The 23,084-nt window shown below is 47.7% G+C and overlaps 1 protein-coding gene across 3 annotated transcripts in view; it reads left to right on the top strand.

The window, feature by feature from the left end:
• The first annotated feature begins 1,636 nt into the window (after window positions 1-1,636).
• SLC8A3 (solute carrier family 8 member A3) overlaps window positions 1,637-23,084 on the top strand; it is a 197,408-nt gene continuing 175,960 nt past the window's right edge. For 2 of the 3 annotated variants that reach the window (XM_045012194.1, XM_045012196.1), the window contains exon 1: window positions 1,637-2,122. The gene's annotated coding sequence lies outside the window, so the exon portion shown is untranslated. Of the gene's footprint in view, window positions 2,123-2,654; window positions 2,747-23,084 lie in introns of those variants that run through there. The other variant, XM_045012195.1, reaches the window with a different exon arrangement.

The following is a 23,084-nucleotide window of genomic DNA, read 5'->3' on the forward strand; positions in this document are numbered from 1 at the left end:
CTTGCCTGTGTCAGGAACGGCCCAGCTTATCTGTTGCACAGGTGGCTGTTGCTTGTTCTGGGGTGAACCAGATGGCTAGTTTGTGGTGGGCCTCCTTTCTCGGGCTTGTCTGATTTTCTAAGGGCAATATTTTCTCTACATGCTTTAGTGATAGCCTCCAGCAACCCCCGCTCTCTGCCCCACGGAGGCTACAGGCCACATCTGTTCTGCTGACTGCAGCAAGGGTTGGGTTATTTGTGGAGAGCAGTGGTGGCTGACTTTGGGAGCTGAGTGTGCTTGCAGCAGCTAGAGTTCATAAGTACTGTACATGTGTGATACTTTGCATTCTTCTTGTTTGGCTAGGCAGCCCTCTGCTATTCATTCATTCTTTCTGTAGGTACCTTTTTTCCTGACTTGCCTTTCCTTCCTTGCCTAGCTTCTCACCTCTCCGCATCCCTTTCCTGTCTTAACTTTCTCCATGTATATATCTGCTGCTCTGACAGGCCTGGGGTCAGAGCAGTTCCATGGTTCTGGAACAGATTCAGAATGCTCCCTGTTCTACTTTGTGTTGCTAGTCGGCATAGTCACTTTTGACATGGGCAATTTGCACTTGTGTAAGTGCTTAAGTCTTCAAACTAAAAGATACTGCTTCAAAACACAGCACAAGTCGAATGATGAAAGAATATACCAGGGTGATGAGTTTACAACCGAGTAAAGCCAGCTTCCCTTTATAAAACAGTACCTCATTCCACAGTAATGCTTGTTACTCTTTTGTACCCTGTAGAGTTTGAGGACTTTGCTCTACAATACTTCATAATTCTTTCAGAGGTAGCCTATGCCAACAGGTTAATCTTCGGGGAGATACATTCACCCTTCCCTGCTGCGGTTGTGCCTGACAAATATAGAGGCAATTTTAGGCTGTGAAAAACATTGTGTCTGTACATAATTTTGTGTCTTACACAAAATGCAAAGCCATCATTCTGTTCTGTGGTTGTGGAACATGCCTAGCCCCGTCTGCTTTGGCCAAAGTCAAATACCAACATGTGAGGCAGCACATATTTTTAGCCTAAAAATTATTTGCCACCCCTCACAAGTTGTTTGACTTTGGTTAAAAAGATGACTGAGTGGATTCCGCAACCACAAAACAAAGCATGCAGTTTCAAATGAATACCCAGGACACAAAGCTAGGACTGACTTTGCCTATATAATTTTCTTGGCTATATTTAATCTCTCAGATGTGTTTGGCAGATACTTTAAATTTAAGATTTACAATCAATATCTTTTGATCTGAAGGTGAGCTCCTGGTATCCCTCAGTCTTCTGACTGAAATATACAAGGTACAAAGTCAAGTCAATAAACTTAGAGGCTCCAGTGGTGATCTCTGTTCAACCAGCGTGTGTGAAATTAATAAAGCTGGTCTGTCTGTATTTATTTTGGACAGGGTTTGTCTGTGGGTTTGTGATTTTTTTTTTTTTGCTTTAAACAATCTGGAAACCTCCCCCGCCCCCAATTCAGAAGAATAAATATGCATGGCTTGTAATTCTGTTGCAGTTCTTGCGCCCAGCTGATAGGGTGACGTGCAGTTTGGAGGCTTAGAGATTGGCTTTTTGATTTGGCTTCTTGCTGCAGTTGTGCAAACCTCGTTGTCTCTCAGAAGTCAGGCTCAGCGGCTTGCCTGGTGCTGTGATGCTGGAAAGTCTCAGCTGAGCCCCGATGGTGTGAGAGAGAAGGGGGAAGCCCGGCAGATTCGATTGCAATTGGGGCACAATTCAATTTTTCCTCTTCAATCCCCATTCATCCTCCTCCTCCTCCTTCTTTCCCTGCCCACATCTCCCCGCCTCAAACTATATTGCACACCCCAGGAGATCAAGGCTGGTGGATTTATCAACATTCAACCACCCCTCCCTGCCCCCCGCCCCCGATTTCCCGATGTACTTCCCCACTCACCCTGACAGCTGCAAAAGAGAGCAGAGGTTTTTTAGCAAGCGAGGCAAGTTGGACTGACATGCAAAGGAGGACCCCGCGCCCCTCCCCAGTCAGTGATTAACCACCAGATGCAATGAGCTCTGTTTAAGAACCGGCAGGATCTGTACTGGGGAGCAAGTAGCCCCCCCCCCGGAAGTCAGAAAGGCAACCAGGCGGGGTAAGTAAGAGGGCTCTATCCCCGCTCTGTAGGAAATGCAGGGCGTGTGGTTAAGTTTCCTGCTATGAAGCGGGTCCTGATTTATTGCATGCGAATTCCCAGTGAGGTATAGTGGGGTGGTGCGGGGGGCAGGGATCTCGCTGTAAGAGCATCCAGCAGAGAAGGGGTTTTAACATTGGAAACCCGGACAGATTTGTCACAATCGTGCCGTTTTCCTGACCCCCCCCCCACCCCGGTGTGTGTGTGTGTGTACACGTACAGCTGGAGATAAGCCGCCTGCTGCAGCTTCGCATCCCGGCGCGAGCAGCCTCTGCGCCTGGGCCACGCGAAGAAGCGGGTGGGTTTCGCAAGGCAGGGGAGCTGCTGTTTCCATGCTCCGGGGTGCTCGGATAAGGTGGCTCTGTTTCCCTCCCCTCTGTAATATCACGTTTCGGGGACCAGGAGCTTTCCGGGGGAGGGGGGATGGGTCCGATCTAAAATAACAACAAGCCGGCGGCAGCTGAAAGGGAAAACGCTCAGCCCGAGGAGCAGTTGCAGACCCAAACCCGGGCTTCAAGGCGAACGTGCCGAGAGCCCCTCAGCTCCTGTGCAAAAGCGAGCGGCGGAGGCTGTACGGCAGAAGAGGTAGTTTCCAGTGCCCCCTCCCCGGGCTGGTGTGGGGAGGGGAGCGGGCACGTTAGCCGGAGTAAATGCCTCTAATGCAGTGCTATAAATTTCTTGCTTTTCAGTGCCCGACTCGGGCTAGGGAAGCAATCCGAAGGGGCAGCGTGCAATTTGCAAAGCGGTTGAAATTGGCCAGGTGCAATTTCCCTTAGGACATAAAAAAGCTTGCAACAGCGTCGGTGAATCTCTCTGGCTGCAGGCGAGAGCGTTTTATTTTGATTTATTCCTGGGAGCGGGCGGGGGAGGGGAGTGGCACACGAACCCCCCCCCCAAGAATCGGGAGCAGGATTGTTATGATCCCTTCAAAGGGAAAGGAACCCCTGGAAGCCCCCGGTGTGTCTGCCTGGCTGGCTCTCAGCGTGTGCGATTAATCTCGCACAGCTGTTGTGCTCCATCCACTTGTGCTGAGATCTTGTTTACCTCGGTTTTCAAATATAGCTACTGCGCCATGCTCTTCCCTAAATAGGGCAAGGGCAGTTTACTTTGTAGTAGGAGACAAGCTGGGATTTCTGCTCTTCGGAAGGGGGTTACCCTGCTGCCCTCATGGCTTCTTATGCCTTGGTCTCCCTTCCCCAAGAGGGAGCGGGGACTAGCCAAATACTGCCAAGCATAGGAAGACATAGGACTTTCTTCTGTACCCCTTTTAACAATGGTTTCTTCCAACCCCCACAATCCTCTGAACGCACACACAATTTGACCTAAATGTTGAATAATTTTATACTCCTCCTTCCTTCCTTTTTTATTTTATATTTTCCCTACCAGTAAGTCTCCCTGTGGGTCTGAAATCAAACACTTGTACATTTAAAAAAAGTGACATGCACATTTTTCTCAAGCTGAACTGCAGTGTAATAATGGGGTTCTTGGCTTGCTTGCTTGGGATATCCTGAGGGCTTGTTTTTAGGGTTAACCTCCCCAAATGTACTTAAAAATTAAGGTGAGGTGGCGTGTGTGTGTCCTATAATGGCCTTTTTGTTGGGAGTGTGAGACGATACATTTCTATTCACATCATCTTCTCCTGATATCTATTAGGGGAAAGGACAATTTTGCTGAGCTATTTTTGATTCTAAGAGGAGGTCCTAAAGACAGAGCAATGGGAGACTGTGGGCAACCTCTAGCCAACATCTTCCCGTTCAAAAGCTTTCATCTGTTCAGCTCTTGCAGCCTGCTGTTGAAGCCAAGGAGAGCAGGAGCTGGCTGTAGGGGATCATTACACCTCACAGGCCTTGTAGATAATTTGTAGGCTTAGTGCAATGGGGAAAGGAGAGGCAGCTTTCAAATGTGGTGCTAACAGTCAGAGCAAGTTTCTAACTTTTCCCCATCTGCAGCTGGGTTACAGGAATTTTATTTGCCTTTCGTGCAATTTTAGTAATGAAGGCAATTCATGTTTGGTAACTCGTGTGCTTGCATGTAAGCTTGGTGGTTGTTGCAATAATTTTTGTTCCCTGGATAGGAGTAATGAGTTAGAAGGAGAGAGGGCATAAACCCTCTATTAAAGAATATATGGTTCAGGAAAGAGGAGGTGTTTATCTTATTAGAGCTGTAACATGGGAGCTGGGACTCCTGATTTCTCTTCTCCGCTCTGCCACTAACCTGTAGTATGACCTGGAACAAGTCCCTCAACCTCCTTTTTTCTCAGTTTACTTATCTGTAAATAAATGGGTATAATATCTACTGCATGGAGATGGGAGTTGAGGCTTGCTTAATTGATATTTATAAAGCACTTCAGCTCCTCAGATAAAAGGTGAAATATATCCAAACAGAAATGTCTTAGTCTAATAATCCATAACTCCAATTAACATAGTTCCAAAATAAAAAACACCCAAACATGCTGTCCCAGACTTGGCACCAGCATGCATCACCAAGGGCTTGTGGTTAAGATGCTGCACTAGAACTGGGAAGACATGGGTTCACTCCTTGCCTCTGCCACAAGTTTCATTTGGGATCTTGTGCAAGTCACTTAATCTTTCTGCAGCTCAGTTCCCTATCTGCAAAATGGGGATAATGACATTTCCCTACCTCCCATCGGGTTTGCAAGGATAAATTCATTTAAAGCTGGTGAGGTTCTCAGATACTAGGATTAAGGGGGGCACATATCTATCAAGAAATGGACATGCACAGCAGCACTTGCACTATTCAATATTCAGAATAAATGTCGCTTTACATATAAGTGGGCTAACTTAGATTATGACAAGTAGTGTTCCCAATACTCGTATCCAGACTGGATAGTCCATTATGTTTTGGATCATGCAGACACTCTCCATTGTTCCAAACTCCAGTCTTCAGAATTACACCACTAGGATATTACACTTGTATTCTAAGTATTGTGGAATCCTTGGGTCATGTGAAATCTATACCATATCCAAAATGCTTTTCTGTTGGTGCTCACTGAGCATGTGCAAGAGTGTGAGCTGCCCAGTACAATCTATATTCAAAATAATAGACTTGACTTGTTGTTGAGGAATGCTATACGTGTCCCTTGCAGACAAGTGAATCGTTTGAAATGCTGCTCCTGAATTTTCTTATCTTTGTATTTCAAAGGTTGTGGAATAAAAGCTGTAAGTATATGACAGCTGCAGAGTTACACCAGGGATGAATTTGGCTGAGTATGTTTCTATTTTTTTTTCTCTGAAACATGGGGTATTGAAGCTGGATGGAGATGGTCTGAGAGTCTATGGCAAATCCTACTGCTGGTTAAAAGGTGGTTTGCTAAGGGACTTGACTAGGCCATTGACTTCTCTTGTGTTTTGATTTGGTGTGTATCCGTACAATTGGACAGCTTCAGAAAGTCCTGGCTGAATAAGACATCCTCCCTTTCCAAGGATAGGAAGTGTTATAATTGAGTGTGTCAGCACTTTTTAGAGAAACCACATTAAAATGAATTCTTCCTCCATAACAATATTTATAAACCTTGGTTTTAAAATATAAATGGATTATGTTATTCAGTCAAAATACAGTAATCCCCCCATCCCAAAACATCCTGAATAACCAAGGAGCCTTTTTAAAAACATTTTTGCATGTTTGTACAATCAAAAATGGCTTTGCCTGCCAAATTTAATTTGTTTTTCAATCAGGCGGTAATATGATCTAATTCTGTATTAAAAATAAATAAAGGAAATTAAATTACACAAAGGGGGTAGGGGAAATCTCAGATGTTAACATGGAAAAACCTCTGAAGCCAGGAAATTCATAGTTGAGATACTCCGGCATCCAATCACCCCTCTGTGTCCAGGTAATTTCACAGTTGTTACTGTTTGTATATCATTTATATTACAGTAACTGCTAGAGGCATCAGCCAGGTTGGGTGCCCATGTTGCTACGTGCTATACAAACATGTAGTCAATGACAATGTGCATCCTGAAGAGCTTATGTATCTAATTCTGGTTGTTGGGCAGGGTGCGGGGCAGGTGGTTAGAGTTTAGTAGCTGGGATCAAGGCTCTGAGATCGATCCACCAGCGGTCGGTTTAGCAGGTCTAGTGAAGACCTGCCAAATCAACAGCAGATCGCTCTCCAGTCGACCCCTGTACTCTACCCCCACCTGAGGCACATTGCGCATGTGCTAAGTGGAGGAGTACCCTGCCTCCTTTCATCTGAGCCTCCCAGCTACAAGTTCAGGCAGAGACATGGTGGTCAAACAGCAGTCAACAAGATTAATATTTTGTACATCTGAAGGGCTTTTTATCCAGAAAGGTTTTGAAGAGCTTTAAGGCTAGATCCACAAAAGGATTTAGGGCTCGAAGTCCAACATTTAGGTGCCACTGAGATCCTCAAAACCCCTAATCAGTTGCCACCTAACCCTGTAGGTTCCTAAAATCCCTTGGCATCCGAGTTTCTAACAGTGAGCATGCGTACAGCCACCTCAGTCGTGGCACCTGGGTACCCATCTCGTACCTAAACCCCAGCAGGATCCTCAAACTAGGCAACCCCCAGCCCATGAGGCCTGATCCGGTAGGCAGTCTTAGAGTATGCCTAAACCCACACAAAATGGCCTGGCTGTGGGGGGATGAGCGGGTGGAGGCAGTAACAGCCTCCTTTAGCCCAGTGGTTAGGGCACTCACCTGCGTTCAGATCTCTGTTCGATGCATGTAGCGAGAGAGAGAGCATTGTAGCCGGGTCTCCCACATCAATGCGCGCTCTCTCTCTCTCTCTCTCTCTCTCTCTGCATGTGTGGAGCAGAGATCTGAATGCGGGTCTTCCACCTCTCAGGTGAGTGCCCTAATTGCTGGGCTGTAGAGCTCACTCCTTGGCCCAATGCGTATTTATTTATTTATACCCGGTGGAACAGCTTTGGTGGGAAAGACGGAGATCTCATAGTCCAGAATATCCCATAGTCCTGTTACTAAAGCACTCACCTGAGAACTGAATGGGTTCCAATCCCTGCTCCACATCAGGCAGAGGGGAGAATTGGACCTGGGTATCCCAAATCCTGGGTGAGTGCCCTAACTCTCTTCCATGCAAAATACCGCTTAGGTGCCTGACTCAACCCAAGCAAAGATAGATGCCTCCCTCCAGCCCAGATTTAGGTGCCTGACTCCCTGGGTGGTGGGCGGGAGGGCTTTACGACCTACCCCTCTTTCTTGGCATTTCCTACTAGCTAGCTTAGGCAAGTCCCCCACTTGGCATGCTGCCTTTTGTGGATCCCAAACGTCTTAGGCACCTAACTTTCCTAATGCATTGTATAGAGTGTTAGGCAATGCAACGCCTAACACAAGTCCCTTTTGTGGATCTAGCCCTTGGAAAGAATATACTCTTAGGAATCCCTTCAGTTTCCACATTGATAAGCAGCCACCTCTGGAGCATGACTTGGCAGCTGTTTAACAGCACAAAGCAATGCTCTACAGCTGTTTAGGTAGTAATGTAGAATACTGCTGTGACAGACTGACAATATCCTGTAATATACCAAAGAAACCTTACGGAATTTAGATAAGCTCTATTGAGTTCAGTTTACCCCTGTTGAATTAGGGTTAACGCCTTTGGGGTACATTGTATTAAAAACACAATTGTGTATGGGTTATTGTGTCATTCTGGTACCTTTTCTAGTAGGGAGGGGGGATGCTAATGTACTACTTCTGTTCTCAACAGTTTGAAGTCATCCCCCCTGGGGAGATATTTATACACTAGTTCAAACTGGATTCTCCAGAGACCTACAGACAAAGACTTCTGGAAAACCTCAGGGTTTTCTTCCTGACCCAGCATACGGACAGGGCTCCTGCTCCACAGAGGGCCTTGAATCCTTAGGGGAGGATTGGAAGGACTTGTCCTACTGAGGCCCTGTGAGACTGTGCACTTGTCCTGAGCTGAAGCTCTGATGAACTTGTAACCAGAAGGCTGCTCTATTGAAAGACTGCGGCTGCCAGAGCCCATGTGAGAATGGTGGTGATATCTGATAAGTCGGGCCCTAGTAAAGTCACGGCAGTGAAAAACGTATCATGGACTGTGAAATCTGGTCTCCCCCGTGAAATCTGTATAGTACAGGATAAAATTACTCCAAAGACCAGATTTCACGGGGGAGACCAGCATTCCTTAAACTGGGGGTCCTGACCCAAAAAGGGATTGCAGGGGGGTTGCGGTATTGCCACCCTTACTTCTGTGCTGCCTTTAGAGCTAGGTTGCCTGAGAGCAGTGGCTGCTGGCCAGGTGCCCAGCTCTGAAGGCAGTGTCCCACCAGTAGCAGAGCAGAAGTACGAGTGGCAATACCATACAATGCCATCCTTCCTTCTGCGCTGCTGCCTTCAGAGCTGGGCAGCCGGACAGTGGCGGCTGCTGGCTGAGGGCCCAGCTCTAAAGGTAGCAGCATAGAACTAAGAGTGGCAATCGCATACCATACCATGCCATCCTTACTTCTGCGCTGTTGCTGGCAGAGGTGCTGCCTTCAGAACTGGGTGGTTGGAGAGCGGTGGCTGCTGACTGGGAGCTCAGCTCTGAAGCTGTGCCGCCACCAGCAACAGCGGAGAAGTAAGGGTGGCAATACTACGACCTCCCTACAATAACCTTGTGACCCCCCCCACACCCCATTTTGGGTCACACTTCTACAATTGCAACACCATGAAATTTCAGATTTAAATATCTGAAATCATGAAATTTGATTTTTTTTTTTTAAATCCTATGACCGTGAAATTAACCAAAATGGACCATGAATTTGGTAGGGCCCTACTGATACACATGCTGATAAGTTTGTAGGTTCTTTTATTGTTTTGAATGTTTTCTCTGTAATGCTTTTTACCTTAAGAATACAGTAGGCTGTAAGGTGTGGCAACTTGCATCTGTAGCAATTACACTGGTATCTGTCTCTGAAGAGAAAGCAAGCAGGAGTCCTAAGGCAACCTCTTTGTGCTGGGAATGACACAGTGAAGGCAGGGAACTATCCAACCTGGAAACACCCCAGTCAGAAGGGAGAGAGACCGGTGTCTCCACCCAAGAGAGGCCACAGCCGGGGAGCTGAAAGCCAAGAGTGGTGGCCTTACTGACCACTGGGGAGGAGGGAAATCCAGGTGCAGTTGCCCTGAACTATGACAACTTCATTAAACACAAGCTACAGAGAGAACTTAATGAGGCAGAATGTAATAATCTCAGTTGGGAACTTTGGCTATAATGCTGAGATGAACAGCCCCTATTATTACTAAAATTATCCTGGGGGGGGGGTCTCCTAAAAACCAAAAACCATTAGGTCTTTCCCCTTTTTGGAAAGGGGACACCCTCCAGTAGCACAGTATCCCATAACATTGTACCAGTTCCACACGGGATAAGTATTTATCCAGAGGGAAATGTGCCACCTACTAAATTACCAGCACCACTCCTTAAGCACTCTGTATTTCCTTGCTGATCTTCCATCCATGTTTGAGATCTGATAAAATCACAGTCTGTGGTTGTATGCCTGTGAGGTGAGCAGCAGAAACCACCAATTTGGTCAACTTAATGTATTCTCTGTACATACACACACATCATATATCATTTGAAAGCCTATTATGTCTACTTTAAGATGAGGAGCTTTCAAGTGGTACCATAGAAACAGTGATAAACACTGACACCATCAATATGTTAAAATGACTTCTTTGAAATATTTGCATTCATTTGTTAGTTTAATGACTGTATTATTTTAAGACATCAAATTGGATTTCTTTGTGACCTCAAAAGAAGCAACAATCTAAAGGGTAAAACAAAATCTAATAATAAATTTGTGCACGTATCATTGAAATATAATAGCACAGGTGACATTTCTAGTCAACATCATTCTCATCATCTTGTTCATCACTCTGATTTCTGTCGAGAGTGCGTGGGATACCACAGTCTTCATTGCCTTGGCGTATACACAGTTCTGTGCAGGGAAGATTGTTCTCACTTCAGACTAAGTTGATTCTCCAGTGATCCCTAAAGGTGCAGGCACAAATACGGTCATGTAGAAGCTCAAGTGCCATTGGGCTCTTGAAAAATACAGGAAATAGCTCATCATCCCCATTTTTCCATCCATGTTGCTTGCAAAGGTGATCCAATATCTGGTTAACCTATGTGCGAAGATATCCAAAGCTTTGTCAAAATGCTCTTTTTGGCATGCTCTTCAAAACTGCCCTCACATGGTGGAAGTTTGGCCAGTGACTTGTCCTTTTTGATGGCTAGATTGAGGTTCAAGCAACTCCAGCATCTGTGGGTCATCTTTTCTGTCTCGCTCTGGTCATACAGCACTGCTACCAACTTCCTTGCTGCAGAAATTGTGGCTTCTCCGTCCGTCTCTCCCAATTTGGCAAAATATCTGAAGTGGTAAATTCCCTTTGTTTTGACAACATTAAACACAGATTTTTTTTTCCCCTCAATACCAAATAGGGGTGGCTCAGAGTCACATTCTGTTAATGCATGTACAGCAGGAAGTATGTTGCAGAAGTCAGGAGAGAGTGCATCACAAATTGCATGCACAGGTATGAAGCAATACTTGTCAGTTGGGCTAGTTATGGTGCCCATTTCTATCTACATGTTATCTATGGGTTCCATTTTTGGAAAGTAGTGAACAGCAAGGACTAAGACAGCTGTATCAGGAGACCTAATTACTAGGGTTCTTTTGACACCCAGAGGCCCAAAAGCTATATTGGCACGTACAGCATGCAGAAGCATCTTTGTGTCCATAGGTGCCTCTCTACTAGGGGAATGCTTGACACTCCCACACTCTGCCCCAGGATTGCCCCCACTCCACCCCTTCCCCCAAGGCCCCGCCTCTTTTCAACGGTCACCCTGAGCACACCCCGTCCCCACTCCTCCCCTTCCCTCCCAGTGCCTCCTGCATGCCGGGGAACAGCTGGGAGGGAGGGGGAGGAGTTGATCAGTGGGGCCACCTGTGGGTGGGAGATGCTTGGGGTGGGGGGAGGAACTTGGCTGCCAGTGGGTGCTAAGCACTCACTAATTTTTTTCCATGGGTTCTCTGGCCCTGGAGCACCCATGGAGTTGGCAGCTATGCTTGTGTCCCCTTCCTCTTGAGTACTATACAAGTCTTAGGCTTCTTCAACCACCTGTAGTGGTAGTGGGCTTTGCTACTTCACTGTTGGAAAAGCATCCAGCAAGAAGGAGTGTTTGTTTTGGGCATATGCCTTCTCTCAAGGGCACTTTGGACCATGTATTCAGAGAGGAATTTTACAAGTGGTGGCTTGTTAAATGCCACATTTGGAAACTTTTTCTTGGAGGCACAGGGTGTCCACCAATCCTCTGGTATTTCTTGCATGCAACCTTAGATCCTGTCCGGTGCTGTCATTCTGCAGTTTTCAGAGGTACTGTTGTCCTATCTGTTAAAGAGTTTGATTACAGAATTAGTTTTGCCAAATCCTTTTAGGGCCTTCCTCAAATTCTCAGCAGCCAGTTAATTGAATGTGTGGAGTTTGTCTCCAGCCATCATTTATATGACAGCCATGGCATCTCTGATGTACACTGTACTTACTGTGTTGCATAGTGTGACTGGGTGCTGGCTAGGAAACCTTGAGCCACACCTCTGTCATGCCAGCTCCAATCAGGAAAGGAGAATTGGAGCTGGCTGAGTAAGCCCAGCCCTAAGTGGCAAATGGGGAACAGCTGCCGGCCTCGTTAGCCAGGAGCTACATAACGGTTGGCAGGAAGGAAGCCAGGGGGAGGGGAAAGGGAGGAGTCAGAGGCCACCCTCTCCTGCTGGCTGTAAGCCTGATGCTGTCTGTAGCTACAACAGCAGTGGGCAAACTTTTTGGCCCGAGGGCCACATCGGGGTTGCAAAACTGTATGGAGGGCTGGGTAGGGCAGGCTGTGCCTCCCCAAACAGCCTGGTCCCTGCCCCCTCCCACTTCCCATCCCCTCACTGCCCCCCTCAGAATCCCCGACCTATCCAATCCCTCCTGCTCCTTGTCCCCAGACTGTCCCATCCCGGGACTCCCCTGACCCCTCCCCTTATCCAACCCCCCTTCTCTCTGTCCCCTGACTGCCCCAACCCCTATCCACACCCCTGCCCCCTGACAGGCCTCCAGGACTCCCCTGCCCCATCCAACCCCCGGGTCCCTGGCTACTGGACTGCATATAACGTGCTCTTCTTGCCTCTGAACTGAAAGGCGTGAACTTTGTCTTCAATATTTCTTGTAAGGCCATTTCTTTTTCTTAGCTTTTGCATATTCATAATATGAAGCTGTGTATTGTAATCTCTAACACTAATCTATGCATAAGGGTTACTGAATTTAAAAATCTAGTTCAAAGGCTAGTATGGCATGCATAGGCAATTACAAATTAAAACCTTCTACCAGGCAGACTGGATGCCACAAACTACATTATATGTACAAAACCTTATAAACTGAGACGCATTATACAGTATTAGGAATTCACGTATGTTTATATCTGTCCACTATGCAAAACTATGGGTATGCAATCTACAGCTGTACAACCTTCCGGGAGAGACCGATCTGGCCCACAACTCTCAACTGAAAATATAGAAAACTGTTATAATCCCTTGAGATACCTTGACAACTAACAGTATCAGAGGGGTAGCCGTGTTAGTCTGGATCTGTAAAAAGCAACAAAGAGTCGTGTGGCACCTTATAGACTAATACCAATACATCTGTTAGTCTATAAGGTGCCATAGGACTCTTTGCATATTCTTAGTTGTCAAAAGCAACAATGTGAAAACATTTAATCTTAGTATTATTTAAAGATGTTGATATTTACCATTTTTGTCATGAGCTAAAGAGCTTCATCAGTTCTGGAAAAAAATAGTTCCCCATGCAAAACCCATACAAATCTTTTAATGCATTGTCATCTGGTAGCTTTGACCAATATGACACCACATTAAGGTGTTGAAATTAACTTAAACAGTGAAATGGCAAAAAAGGACACTTTCTTATTATGGGTACCATTGTTTCCCCTCACCTACAGGCTTATGGCACCAGTTGACAGCTGCACATCATACTTTTAAGTACATTTAGATGAGGTAAGCTTTCGAATGATATATGATATGGGGATGTGTGTGTGGGAGGGGGTACATTAAACTCCAAAACTATGTCCCTTTTTGGAGAATTGCCACCTGCCTATGTAGAGTAGACTTATAGGGTATGGGTAAAATGTACTCCGACGCAGCAGCTCAGCACAAGAAGTGCTAAACCTTAAAAACAAGGCTCAAGTGGAATGTAAGGGGAACACACTCCTTGTGCCGTCCCACTGCAAACGGGGTAGGTACGTTCTCAGACAAATTTAGTCACTGTTCTTAAAATTGTGTTTATATATTAAAAAAAACAAAACAAAATTGAATGGGGGGAAATGTAGACGATTACTGAAGATTTAAAAGGAACATTGAAAGGGCAAGAAGTGTTAAGGTAAGGCAAGACTTAAAAACCTCCCCAAACCTCTGAGAAATATTGGGAAGTGTGAAAATGCAGTAAAGGTACCCAAATAACTTTAACACTCCCTTTCTATCCTCCCTGTAATCTGCACCTTTGAATATGGGTGGGTTTGTTAAGGCCTCATCTAATCTTGAACACTGAGCTAATGGTGCCAGTGGGAGGTCAGTTTCCTATAGTAGATGACTTTAAAGTCCTCCTTGTGACAACTGCTAAGTTAGTTCCGAGCTAGGTGACTAGCTCAAGAGTGCAAGCAGATTACAAGGGTGCAGGGCAGCTCCTGGATTAAGGGCTTCAAAGGTCTGTAGCAAATAACTTCAACATTTTAAATATAAAGCCTTCCCCAAAACACACGACGGGATTGATCTTTGTGGAGGATAGGAGAATAAAACAAATGCAGAGTTTCTAGGCCAAGCCATCTTTGAGATATGATATGCCAAAAAGACACAGATTTTCCAAAATGGGGTGAAAAAATTCACATTTTAATCTCACTGTCATAGGTCTGAAATCCCTCATCTGACTCACCTCAAATGAGGCTCAACAGGAACCTTGTTCATATCTAGTCTCTCCCACACCTTCCAACAGCATGGGATTATTCCTTACGTGTGTGTATCAAGTGCTTCAGATGGTTCATTCTTGAATAGCCCTGTTGCTCACCATAACTCAGTGTGCTGCAGTTAAATACCCGGGGCTGGCCTGTGGAGCTGTAAAATTGCGGTGTAGACATTCAGGCTTGGACTGGAGCCTGAGCTCTGGGACCCTTTCCCCTTGCGAGGACCTAGAGCTTTCAACACCACAATTTTGCAGCCCGAGACCCGCAAACCTGCCAGCTAGCACAGGCCTGCTGCAGGTGTTTGGAAGGGAATGTCTACACTGCAGTTAGACTGCTACAAACCATTCCACCTGGGGTGACCCTGAAGGCTGTGCAGAAGCATCAACTGGTACAACACACAGCGGCGAATATCTGACAGTAGGTAACTGAGGAGAATGTTTCACGTTTGTGCTCTGCCCCTCTTACAATTATTGATCTGCTTTAAAGACTTAGGGTCAAGTACCCTGCAGGTGTAAATGTAACACCACTGATTTAAATGGAGTTGTACCCATTTATGCCAGTGGAAAATTTGGCTCCTACTCATAACTCAAATGCTGGCATGTAGGATGAATATCGAGCGACCTCTGGACCTCACCTTTCTCTCTTCACACTTGCTGAGAACACCACGATCAACAGTGATGTCACAGCTGTCAGAGCCCAGGATGAAGCACTGTACGGCTGGGAGCTGTGTGTTTTTGGTGGGGGGTGGGGTGTTGGATCGGGGCCTTGCTACCAGGGATCAGGCTGAATTCAAGTCTAGCCATCTTCAGAGCACAATGCATGTTGTGGCTCTCTGGGCAATGCTCCTCTCTCAAGGAAGGAGACTGGTGATATTGTGCCCAAAAGGGAAATGGCCAGTGGCCTGTTGATAGTGCTTTATTTTTACTTTGGTAATCTTCATGCAAGAATGATCCTTCAGAAACTCAGGTTCTGACAGACAAGGGCAGAGACTATAGCCCTAGTCAGACAGCACAGATGCTTATACTAATGCTTGCAGTTGGCACCTGAGTGCTATGGTGATGGGCGCATTAGAAACTGGAAGATGAGTCTTGTTCTCTTGTAAATTACTCTCACTCTCCGGGCATCTTTTTTCCTTGTGTTAAACGTGAAGGATAGTTTCAGGCTCACTACTTCTCATTATGTTCTCATTTTTCTACCTTAAATAAACCATCTAGCCAAACCCAACCTGACAGATGCTGCCCTCACTGTGACACTGAGCACACAACATGCTGCATGAAAATCTGGCTTTGTGGGTGAATGCAGCATGAGCGGTGACCCTCCTAGCATCCCTGCTAAAAATAAAACTCTTCCCTTCTGGCAGTCTTGGGGTTGCTTTTAATAGGTAGCCAGTCTCACCCCAGGGCTTAACTTTCGAGAATGCCAGGAGCTGGCTCATCTTTGGGAAGCTGCACTGAGGTAGTGAGGGTGAGGATGTTCATCTGCAGCAGGTGCACCTCAGTTGCTCCCTAACAAACTGCCAGATCACCCAGATACATGATAGGTAATGCTCTGCATTTCCTAGCCCTTGTGCAGCATACATCTGTGTTTCTCTAACCACCCAGCCTCCTTGATACTCCTCAATCCAGCTCTATCTTCCCAGTTACATAAACCTCACGCTACCCTTGATTCTTACCTCAACAAGCAACTCAACCCTCTGCCAGCTGCCTCATCCCTTTAACAGCCTCCACACAGCGTTCCAGATCAGCGCCCCTCTCGGCTGCTGGTTAGCTGTCCCTCTCAAAGGAAAATAGGTATTGCTATGCTAGATCACACCAATGGCTGGACACTGTTCAGAACTAGATGCTTCTTTATAGGCGCCGTTACACCTTCCTCTATAGCTGCAGTAAAATTCCTATAGCTGCAGATGTTTGTTCATAACCCAAGGAAGCTAGTGGTTGGCTTATGTTCTGGAGAGTGGGGGTTGATACATCATATTTGTATTATCCTAGCTAAGGAAACTGTGGATAGTTTTAATATTCAGATACATATTGAACCCTTTTTTGAATCCTACCAAGCTCTTTGTCTTCATTTATATTGTGGCAATGAATTACACAGGCTTTATGCTATTTTGTTTTTAATTCAACCACTTCCAGGACCCCTGATTAAAAAGCCCAGAGCCTATGTGCTTCTCCATTCTGTTTTTCTTGGACAAATCTTGATACCAGTCCCAACTCTCAGCACCCCCATCTACAAATCCTACCTTTTCAGGAGTCCTCCACCTGGATATTATGCTGTAATTTGAGGCTTAAAGTGATCACCAGTGTCTCGCTGTCGTGGGTCTGCCTGCCGGAGCCGATCGAGGAGCAGCTATTACTGACGGTACCGGTCCTCCATGTTGGGATTGTGGTCCCATGGTTGGCATCACTCCCGGTGCTGCCGCTCCTTCCGGTCCAGGGACAGCAGCAGGTCGTATGTCAGCCCGGCCTCCCTTCGTAGTTGTCCATTGATGGGTCAGGCCAGCCAGGCCCAACAGCTGGCTCCACTGGTGCCACAGCAGGTGCAGTAGCACTGGGCCCCGGGGCTGGCCCAATGGTACCAGTGGGCACCGTGGCCGCCGACGCAGCCCCCAGTGGGGGCTCGCTTGGTGGCCAGAGCCTCAGAAGGACCTTTGGCCTCCCTCTGCAGACTTCCGAGGAAGGAATCGGTGGGTTGTACATCCTCAGCACTGTGCCCAGAAACCGAACAGGTGGTGGACCCTCTGGTGCGGGGGACACCCAAAGTACCACGCTGGCCTTCTCACCCTCCCCGGATGAGGCGATTACAGCCCTTTCGTCCTGCAGGAGGACTTTATGGCCCACCAAGAACTCTTAAAAAGGGCAGCATCAAGCCTCTACCTCCAAGCAGAGGATATAGAGGAGCCCTTGGACTCCCTGTTTAATGTGCTGTTTTCCTCGGCACCAGGTAGGGTGGCCTTGCCTCTCCACGAAGGGGTGGTGAAAATTTCAAATGCCCTGTGGCAAACCCTGCTCCCATTGGCCCCCATCTCTAAGAGAGTGGAATGCAAGTATTTTGTACCCACCAAGGGGCATGAATACTTATACACCCACCCTGCTTCTAACTCCCTGGTGGTCGAGTCGGTCAACCAGAGGGAATGGCAGGGCCAGCCAGCCCCTACCCCGAAAAATAAAGATTCAAGGAGGCTGGACTCTTTTGGAAGGAAAATGTATTTGTCCTCGAGCTTCCAGTTATGGGTGGTGAACCACCAGGCTCTCCTGGGCCAGTATGAGTTCTATCTGTGGGGCTCCCTGCCCAAGTTTGAGGACTCCTTCCAGGTGCGTGACAGGAAGGCGTTCAAAGCGCTGGTGGAACAGGGTACAGTGGCTGCCAGGGCAACTCTGCAGGCAGCTTCAGATGCAGCGGACCTAGCCTGGTCTACACTAGGCGTTTAAACCGGTTTTAGGAGCGTAAAACCGATTTAACGCCACAACCGTCCACACTAGGAGGCACCTTATATCGATTTTAATGGCTCTTTAAACCGGTTTCTGTACTCCTCCCTAACGAGAGGAGTAACGCTAGTATCGGTATTAACATATCGGATTAGGGTTAGTGTGGATGCTGATCGACGGCATTGGCCTCCGGGAGCTATCCCACAGTGCATCAGTGACCGCTCTGGACCGCAATCTGAACTCGGATGCAGTGGTCAGGTAGACAGGAAAAGCCCCGCGAACTTTTGAATATTTCCTGTTTGCCCAGCGTGGAGCTCCGATCAGCACGGGTGGCGATGCAGTCCGAAATCAAAATAAAAAAAGAGCTCCAGCACGGACCATGCGGATGTGATCGCTGTAAGGGCAGGCAAATCCGTTCTATCAGCGCTCCGTTACAGAAGATGAAATTCAGAATCCTTTTTTAAAAATCTCCAGACAGACGCCATAGCAGGGACTCAGCGCACTGCAGCGTGACAAGCGTAACGGAAAGCCAAAGAATCAAATGGACGCTCATGGACTGGAGGACTGAAGCTATCCCACAGTTCCTGCAGCCTCCGAAAAGTATTTGCATTCTTGGCTGAGCTCCAAATGCTTCTAGGGTCAAACACAGTGTCCGCGGTGGGTCAGGGCATAGCTTGGCAATCTACTCACCCCCCACACACACCCAGAAGCGAAAGGGAAAACAATCCTCTGACTCTTTTACATGTCACCCTATCTTTACTGAATGCTGCAGATAGACACGATGCTGCAGCCATCAACACCAACATCCTCACTCCCCCCCTGCCATGGGTGGCTGATGGTACAAAAGGACTGGTAACCGTCCTCGTCATCAGCCTATTGGCACATGGGGCAGTAACCATGCTGACTAGCATCCGTGAGGTCGATCAAGGGCGCCTGGCCCTAATTTTTTCTGGTGGTGGATGGTGCAATATGGCTGGTAACCATCGTCATCATAGCAACAGGGGGCTGAGCTCCATCAGCCCCCACCCTTCATGTGTAAAGAAAAGATTCAGTTGCCCCTGGACTAGCAGAGGGATGCTGGGCTTCTCTCCTACACACTGCTTAATGTCCTGTCTGGACTATCATAGCAGCTGGAGGCTGCCTTCCACTCATTTCTCACTAACAAGTCACCATGTCTTATTCCTGCATTCTTTATTACTTCATCACACAAGTGGGGGGACAATGGTATGGTAGCCCAGGAAGGCTGGGGTAAGAACGGAATGAACAGGTGGTGTTGTTACAGGAGCACCCCCTGTGAATAGCATTCAGATCATAATTTCTGCAGGATCTGACACAGAGCAGCTGTGCTCTCTGGTTCTATGATACAGTGGTTATCTAGTACACTTGCCTATATTCTAGGCAGGACTGATTCTATTTTTAGATACCAAAAAGGAGGGATTGACTTAGGAAGTCATTCCCAATTTTGGCTTTTGCGCCCCTGGCTAAGAGCAGCCAGGGGCACTTATGACAGCAGCAAATGGTACAAAAGGACTGGTAGCCATGATCATCTTAGTTCCAATTTATGGAAGGGTTTGGATGGTGCAATATGGCTGGTAACCATCTCTGCTGTCATGCAAAAGCAAAAGCATGCTTCTGTGTAGCGCTGCTGAATCGCCTCTGTGAGCGGCATCTAGTACACATACGGTGAGAGTCACAAAAGGCAAAACAAGCTCCATGATTGCCATGCTATGGCATCTGCCAGGGCAATCCAGGGGAAAAAGGCGCGAAATGCTTGTCTGCCGTTGCTTTCCCAGAGGAAGGAGTGACTAACGACATTTACCCAGAACCACCCGCGACAATGATTTTTGCCCCATCAGGCACTGGGATCTCAACCCGGAAGTTCCAAGGGGCGGCGGGGGAGGCTGCGGGAACTATGGGATAGCTAGGGAATAGCTACCCACAGTGCAACGCTCCAGAAGCCGACGCTAGCCGCGGACGCACACCACCGAATTAATGTGCTTAGTGTGGCCGCGCGCAATCGATTTTATAAAATCTGTTTTACAAAACCGGTTTATGCAAATTCGGAATAGTCCCGTAGTGTAGACGTACCCACAGTTGCACGGTCCATGGCCTCTGTGGTGTCCATGAGAAGGGCATCATGGCTCCTGCCCTCTGGGCTGTCCAGCGAGGCGCAGACCTCCCTGCAGAACCTCTCATTTGACGGCAAAGCTCTGTTTGCGGAACAAATGGATACAAAGCTGCATGGCCTGAAAGACTCCCCCATGACTCTCTAGACTCTGGGTCTCCATGTTCTGGCTCTGGCTAAACCTAAGTTCAAGCCGCAGCAGACTCCCACTCAGACCACCCACCCAAAATATGAGACCACTTATAAGAAGTTGCGGGACTATAAGAGGCACCCACAGAGGCAGTCTCGCTCTGGCCCCCAGCCTGGGTCCCCCAAGGGCAAGCAAGTGGGGGAAAAGGCAGTTTTGACGGAATACCCAGGGGCACCCTGCCACTTCTCATCAGGGATCCACCCTCAATAAAGCTTCACTTCCCCAATCAGTTGTGTACTTCCCTCCCGGAGTGGTCACGGCTGACCTTGGACCGATGGGTCCTCAACGCCAACTCCCGGGGCTACACCCTCCAGTTTACTTCCTCCACTCCCATCCCTCCTGGGGGACTCCTCACACGAGGCTCTGCTCGAACAGGAGGTGGGGCGGCTCCTGGGCCTAGGAGCGGTGGAAGCGGTACCCGGGGAGTTCAAGGGCAAGGGGTACTACTACCCCTATTTCCTTATCCTGAAGGCCAAAGGGGGGCTCAGGCCTGAACCAGTACACGGTGAAGCTCAAGTTCCGGATGGTCTCCCTGGCCTCCATCATCCCCTCCCTGGGGACTGGTACACTGCCCTTGATCTGCAGGATGTGTACTTCCACATTCATATATTGGAGGGGCAGGAACACTACCAATTTATGGTTCTCCCGTTTGCCCTGTCCACTGCCCCCAGGGTATTCATGAAATGTATGTCGGTGGTGGTGGACGACTGGTTGGTCAAGGGCAGCTCCCAGTCGCAGGTGCGGGATCACATGGCGCTCCTTCTGTCCATGTGCACCACTTTGGGCCTGTTGGTAAACAACACCAAGTCCACATTAGTTCTGGTTCAATGCATAGAATTTATCGGGGCAGTCCTGGACGCCTCATCGGCCAGAGCCTCCCTCCCACCGGACAAATTCGAGACCCTGAAAGGGCTCATCGACACGGTCATAAGGTTTCTGGTGACAACAGCCAGAGTGTGCCTCCAGCTCTTGGGTCACATGGTGGTGTGCACGTATGTGGTCCGTCATGCCAGACTCAGGATGAGGCCCCTCCAGCTCTGGTTGGCCTCAGAGTTCTCCCAGGCCAGGGACAGGATCACCTCCCTACGATGGTGGTCCTCCCGGAGAAACATGCTCCAAGTTCAGGGGCAGGGCCCCATCGCTGGAGCTGGTGTCCGCCGCGTCGGACCTGGGATGGGGGGCCCGTGTGAGGATTGTTCAGACCCAAGGTCTATGGTCGTCTCAGGGTCTGACCCTCCACATAAACGTCAAGGAGCTCAGGGCAGTACGGCTGGCATGCATGGCCTTCTACTCGCACCTGGAGGGCCGGGTGGTCAGGGTCCTCACGCACAACATGGTCTCAATGTTGTACATCAACAGGCAAGGCAGGGCCCGATCCTTTGCTGTGAAGCCCTCAGGCTGGGGGATTTTTATATAGCCCACGACATCTGCCTACAGGCCTTCCATCTGCTGTCTCCATGCAGGTTAGCGATAGGCACACACCAACCCCCGAGTCCTACGAGTGTCCCTCTGGGGTGCCCAGGCCCTGCTCCACTGAACACTCACAGAACTCTCTGGGTTTCTACTCCCAAAGGCATAGTACACACCAGCTTACTAGTTTCACATCAGGATCATTGCTCTGCTTATCACACAGCATTTTAGATGTGTTTATAGTGAAAACAGGAGCGTTTATTATCAAAGAACAGAGATTTAAATGATAGTAAGAATGAATATTGGAAACAAATGGTTTTATATATATTAAAACAAAATCATCCCATGCTTCCTAGAGTCTAAACTAACAGGACGTTCCCCTGTTTCCTACAAGGTATCTTATCCCACTTCCTTTCCCCAGCATTTTCAACCAGGATAGCTGACACCCTCCTTTCATAAGATCAAGCCCACAAGCAGCCTGTCTTCCTAGGTTGAAGGATATCCTGGAGTACCTCCATGCCCCTAGTTATACCCCAGAAGTTCATTGTTTTTACTCATAAACGTGATAACCTCTCCTGTTTTTGTGTTTTCTTGCAGCACTTGCAATCTGCTCATTAGCATTTGATTCAATATGCAAATAGACATCCATTGTACAATACACAACCAGGGAGATAAGTGGCTCCCACTTCCTGTCTGGAGACATCTGCCTCAATGCACTCACCCTTTGTGTGACCTGCCTTTAACTACCAGGCCTTAAGAATGTATTTATACGTAACTCCTTACACAGTATCTGCCGATACATTTTGCAATGAATGTAGTGACTAGTGTGAGGCATGCTTTGAGAGACCTTACATGACCCCTTTTGGTGAACCCACGGGAACCGTATGTACGCCCGTGCCCTCTGCCCGTGAGCATCAACGGGTCCTGGGGTAACTGCAAGGAAGCGTCCAGGCCTTTTGTACTGGAAGATGGGGCTGCTCTTGTGGATGAATGAGGGTTTTCTGTATTTGTCCCTTTCAGTGCAGTTTTCTCTCATGATTCAGCCACTTCACATATCCAAGCAAATCTGGGGCTATTGAATTGAGATCCCCTTGCCAGTATGGAGTGGCATATGATAGGGAAATTGGTTGGGGTAGGGAAAGGAATGGTAAGGATGGAAGAATTTTGTGTGTGTGTGTGAGGGAGAGGGAGAGAGAGAATGAATTATGAGGGGGAGGTGGATGGAGGTTTCCTAATGAGCAATAGATGAAATTAAACGTTGTCAAGACTTAGAGCCAGATCTTTCGCTAATATAACTTGCTGTAACTTTATTGGCCCTAAGAGTCATCTCTATTCCCCATCGCAATCTGCAGCTGAACTTGAGGGGACACTAGGCTCTTGTGTCTCTCCAGGCCCGAAAGAGGCTTCTTATTGTGTGGCCTCAGCACAAGGAGGCATTTTGGCAGAGGAGGGAGGGGGAAGAGGTTGAGTGGTGTTTTTGAATATACTAATAATTCTTTCCACCTCTGTAGGAGAAAGAGAACACCATTTTTATGATGGACTTTGTTAGGTGCCTTAGAAATACGATATAGAACACCTTGCACCTGAGGATCTCAACATGTTTTACAAACATTTTGAGTTAAACTTCACAGCCCCTTGTGAGATAGGTCAGTATTATCCCTGAGTTGCAGATGGAAAAATTGAGGCACAGAAGTTAAGGCCTACATTTTCAAAGTGCAGGGGTGGGGGAGCTAATTTTAGAGACTTGGATCCATAGTTGGGGATGTGAATAG

This window comes from Mauremys mutica, chromosome 4, assembly GCF_020497125.1.
Source record: "Mauremys mutica isolate MM-2020 ecotype Southern chromosome 4, ASM2049712v1, whole genome shotgun sequence".
Taxonomy (NCBI): domain Eukaryota; kingdom Metazoa; phylum Chordata; order Testudines; family Geoemydidae; genus Mauremys; species Mauremys mutica.